This window comes from Acyrthosiphon pisum, chromosome X (genome assembly GCF_005508785.2).
Source record: "Acyrthosiphon pisum isolate AL4f chromosome X, pea_aphid_22Mar2018_4r6ur, whole genome shotgun sequence".
Lineage (NCBI taxonomy): Eukaryota > Metazoa > Arthropoda > Insecta > Hemiptera > Aphididae > Acyrthosiphon > Acyrthosiphon pisum.
In genome coordinates, this window is record NC_042493.1 from 18,930,891 (window position 1) to 18,936,771 (window position 5,881).

Here is a 5,881-nt window from a genome sequence, read left to right on the forward strand (position 1 = left end):
GTCAAACCAAATTCTTCCGGTTTTGTCTAGCTTATTGGTCTAAAAATCACTTTTTTTTTCATCTGTTGCAGCCCCCTTAATAGATTTATTTTGGTCACTATAATGATATAATTATTAATTTTGTTAAGGGGATTCGATATCGTAAGTTTCTGTCTTTGTCTAACACATACGTGACATAGGATCTTAATTAATCTTATAGACGTGTTCATTGCCAAACGTACCGAATGATCTAATTAAGCGATAAGAATTCTAAAAACAGATTTGAAGTTCTTGTCAAATCTGCTGAGATCGACTTTGCCACATTTTTGACCCTTTGATTAAAACTTCTCCAAAAATTGAGATATGACAATTTTTATTTACTCTTTTTTAATTAACGATTTTAGAAATTTGGGAGACAATATCAAAAATGTGGGGAAGTCAATTTCAAGTAGACTTGACGACAACTTCATTAGATCATTCGGTACGTTTGGCAAAGAACACGTTAGGAATCCTATGTCACTCGTGTGTTTGACAAAGACAGAAAACCACCGTATTGAATTCACTTAAAGGGCCTCACTACGGCTATTATATAAGTGCAACGTTTAGGAAATTTGTATCAATTACAAGTCACAATAGTATAAAATTTAATTTTTACAAAGTGTTCCGTATGGTCTATAGACAATTCTTCACAATAAAAATAGGTCAACGTAAACGAACTTGAATTTTATAAAAACTTAAGTAAGCTTGTAAAACAATTACATTTCATGCTGAAAATTTTGATTTAAATTTTAAAATTAACTAGTGATGAGCTAGTTAAAAAAAGCTATGCGCTACATCAAACAAAAATACACTTCCTGTAACTCCAAAGCTCTACAAATGGATATAATATTAAAAATAAAACTATAGTTTATAATGTAATATATAATATATAATGTAAATTATAATGTATCAATACAATTTTGTGGTAATTCATTAAATGGTATATTTTTCCAAACAATTAATTATTTTCTATTACAATTAATAACCAACTTATATTAACCATTATGTAGGTAATTATCTAATTATTGACAATCAATATAAATTATGAATCCCTATAATTTTAAAAATTTATCGTAAAGGTGTCAATAAACACCTCTTGATAAACGTGTTAAAAGTGTTCGACGTTTGGAATACATCTGGTCTGCAGAATGAGTATTTCGCTATACAATATGAGTCGGTATAATGTGTGTGAACTGCGGGTTTTATGTATCGACCTTTTCGGAGAAGAAATCATAAGTTCCCGGTTATTTGAATGCAACTGGAAATCTTTATCGGACGGGTCCGGTGGAGTAGATACCTACGATTGTGTACTTTTTACCTTTTTGGGTAGGTGCCGAAATAAAAAAAGAATATGATTTTGATCTTTCAAAGAAGTATATACGTCTTAGTGCGAAATTGAAAGCGATTTGTTTGGTATATGTTATATTACTAATATATTTTAAACGGCAAATGGTAAATAATTGTACAATCATTTTCAATGTTATGTATTTATTATAAAATTATTTTGTCTTTGATTTATTTTACTATTTTAATCTAATCAAGATATCACAAGAAAGAAGAAAATATATAATTAACAAAAGTTTAATTCATTTTTAAAGGTCCGATACCTATGGATAAATACTTAAGAAGTTGAGTGCATTTTCAAGTATGATTTAAAGACTAAAATTGAAAGTTTGTTTGATATCGGCAATAATACCAAGTAATAATTGATAACCTACTATTATAGTACCTATAACGTTTAGGTCGCTAAAGACGGATTCCATACTAAACCACTGAAACCCAGCCTGATTTAATAATAATGATAGTTCGTAAAAATAAAAATAATAAATGTATCATGCAATAATATTATACTAACTATAACTAATGTTTCTAACACAAATTTTTACTTTACAATAATAACTATAAGTATACAACGAGTTTAAAATGTATAACCAGTAACATCATAATATAGATGATAATTATGTCCTTTTTGAAAATCAAAGCTTTCATCATACATGCCTATATAATAGGTTTTTATGATCACATATTTTTGTTCTTGTAATTTTAAATCGTACGTGTAAGAATCTTATTATCAAGTAAAGTATTTGAGTAAAATCACACTGTTAAGTTGTTTTGTGTCGAATATGGTACATTGTGTGTGTGTGTGTGTGTGTGTGTGTGTGTTCGAGAGTGCTTGATGTCACCTTTTTTTCAACGACCACCGTCGTTTATATTACTTTTTTACTCATAAACGTTGCTACATTTTGCTTCATAAAATCATAACTCCACTTTAGTTTTCTTAAACAGATTTGTAAATAATGAATTTAAGTTACCATAGCACCGCTAAAAGCATTATACTGTGCGCTTGTCATGTCTATTTTAAAGTTTGCTATTGTTATTTTAAACCCTCATACCACAAGTGATATGAACCAACTTGAATGAGGGTTCAACGAAAGTTGTGGAGTTTTGCTGCCTATTTATTGAAAATTAAACATACATATTATACCTCAATACCTCATTATTATAAGCCAGTATCAAATAGCCTAATGTTTTTAGTCCTTAGTTAATAGGCGAGTTATCTTAAACAATAGGTTTTCCTACGCAAACTTATCGATGGCTCGATTGATGGTCGAGGGTTACATTCCATGGTTAACTTTAAAACTCATCGTGTTCCGTTCTCCTTATCCTTTCACTTTGTAAGACAAACTATTCTCGTAACTGGTCAATATATAGGACGATGTATATTGCCAACGAAGATCCATCTTTTAATTTTCAGTTAACTCCAATTCATTTTTGGTTTTCTTATATCTATCCTATTGTGTTAACTTAAATACATTTTTGAATTGTACCTATATCTAATATTTTGTTAAATTGTTATGCGTACTTGGGGTCGCAGCTTGTATTGAAATAAAAATAAAATAAACCATTAACATATTTTATTAAAAAGTAGGTACAATCTGCACAATATTTCTTATAGTTTGATGCATAATTGGAATAAATAAGTTCAGTGGTTCGTTAGTTAATGAGCTTTGTAAAAAAACAACGAAATGTCACGATTTAAATAGCAAATTAGCAAATTCTGCTTCCATAAGAATTGAGCAACTTTTTTTTTTTTTTTACTCTTTTTACTAGCCCAAGCCATGATTATGCAGGAGCTGGATAAATATGTAATAAATTATCTTTAAAAATATAGTCTGGCAGGCCGTCTCCAATCCGAATCATTTTTCGTATGCGATGAATTCAAATTTAACACATCCATTACAGTGACTTACTCAATTTTAAGGTACACTTGACACCTACTATACAGCAGAGCTATTCCCACGATTTCTTAATACATTTATTATCAAGTATTCAAAATGTGCTAAATAAGTTTAAGTTAATAGTTTATACCTATTTGTTTAATCATTGTTTAACATTAATTTTATCCCGGGAACCGTCTTAAAATTGTAAAAGAACCCATAAGTACTGAAAAACGTCTCAAATCTCGGTCCCTAATAAAATACATTGTTATAATGACTGATGAGGTTTTGGTTCAGAATTTGTCCATAAGTTCTAGTTTTAAGTACTTCTAACGGTTCGGTTCCATTCCTTGGAGTCCACATAATATAATAATCAAACTTCATAGGCTGCGTATAGATGATAGTATAATTTCCTCAGATCGTAATGGTTTGGTTAAAAACATGGCCATCTCTAGCTAAATCATAATATTATGATTATTTTAATGTCTATCCAACTCGATTTGATTGTAACCCAAACTCTAACGTATCCACAAGTATTAACGTCACAATTTTTGGGACACCCATTACCCATCCTTTCATTATCAAACACTGAAGTATAACATTTATATAATATATTATGGCGTAATGAATCAAAAATATTTTGTGTAATCGGTTTTTAAATGAGAATATTTAACTTGGATTCAAATAATTATCAACGAAAATATCGATTTCCTCAACTCTGGTCGATTATTCACACCATACACAGAATTATATGGAAGGTGAATAAATAATATTTCATTTTTACCTACCTAACTTTTATTAGAACGCGCGCACATGTTTGTTTTAATTAGTATTAAAGTATTTGTTTTTTTTTTTTTTTTTTAATAATACATTAAAATTAAATGTATGCAATGACAAATGAAAATAATATTATAATACCTAATTAACTTTAAAGTTTTAATCTTTGTTTAATTATTCACACAAATCGATTATTCACACCTCCCTTGGTCCCAATTAGTGCGAATAATTGACGCTCTGCTGTAAGTAATTAATTTTTGTTTTTATCTTTGGTAGTTTCGTTTATGAACGGTGAGATATTCCACGGTTGAAACCACTTGGAATTAAAATAAATAATTACTAGATACTAAGAAAAAACCTCATCGAACTTTTATATTTCTTTACCTATATAATATGAAAATCTTTACCTATACATTTTTATTCTGCTTCTGTCTTATATAGTTCAATAGTGGAGTACCTATCAAGCTCTGTCCAATAAATTTAAACTATATTTAAATGTTATGTGAAACAAAAAAGTGATTGGTTTCACAATTATTATAACGGCGAGTGTAGTGTATTATCATTTGTTACCATTATTTTTCTTGGGAAATTGGTTCAGCTATTTCATACAATATAAATATAATATAATACTCAAATGTATATGTAACCATTCATATTATTTATCCATCTCGTAAACAGATTATTGACCTTTATATTATTATACTGCACATTTCAGACAGGTCGTTTCCGCACTTTTCAATTAATTTCCGAAGAATTAACTCTAAAACTTCTGTTGAAAACGGCGAGGTAAATAATTTATATTTTGCTGGTAATATACTAATAATATAATGTATATATGTATATTTATACCTACATCTAACTTTGGTTCATTGATTTTGTTTAAATAAACTATAAATTGAATATTCAGAGAACACTAAAGTTATATTGTTGTATTTCCCTTTAATCCATTAATGAGAAAACTTTAAAATACGATTTTTTGGACGTACGCGTTAATTGATTAATTATTACAGATTAATAATTTAATACCTACGTGATTTTAATACAATAAGTACGGAAAGACAGAATAATCGTTCACCTCAGCGTAAGTCAGCAATTAGTTCGTTATTATATTTAATTTAAAAGTATGATTTACTATTGTGTCCATTAATGTTTTTAAATTTATAAGTGGTATTAATTACTGTTGAGTAGTTTCTTGCAATTTCCCAAACAAAAAATGTTAGTTTTAAAAGTCAATTTCAGTTTTTGACCTGGGGTGGCTTTACATATTTAATTGAAACAGACCCATGGGTGGGCTTTGCACCAGTGGCGTAAATGGCGTTTAGCTGAATGGGACAGGGTCCCAGGCAGTAAATAAACTAGCCCTACCCCCCCCCCCCCCCAACGAATATTAACTTAATGAAAATTCAAAATATACACGTAATATTTTGGGGCCCCAGGACCACTGCCTTACTTTTACCTATGTTAGCTATGCCACTGCTCTGCCCCTTCTGCCCCCAGTATATTAAAATACCTCTAAAATTCATTGCATACTTTATGTAATAATATATTTATCATTTTTTTCTCATCCACTTTCCTACATTTAATATCCTATAATTATATTCCTAATATTAAAATGAAAAATATTTTTATTAAATCAAATTACAGCATTCAGGGCATCCACTTATATAATATATATTATAATTGTAACCATCGATTTGAAATTGAAAATGTATAAAACAAAGAAACACCACTATCGAGTACCTATCAATTATATTCTAGATATATTTAAATGTTATTAGTAACTAATGTAAAGTAATTAGTAATTACTTATTTTCAATACTATTATTTAACTTATATTATTATGTTCTGTGGGTGCCACTGGGTGGATC

At 29.0% G+C, this 5,881-nt stretch overlaps 1 protein-coding gene across 1 annotated transcript in view; it reads left to right on the plus strand.

The window, feature by feature from the left end:
- Positions 1-5,881, plus strand: part of LOC100161446 (cytosolic carboxypeptidase 6) — a 75,619-nt gene that overhangs the window by 28,856 nt on the left and 40,882 nt on the right. The window lies entirely within an intron of this gene.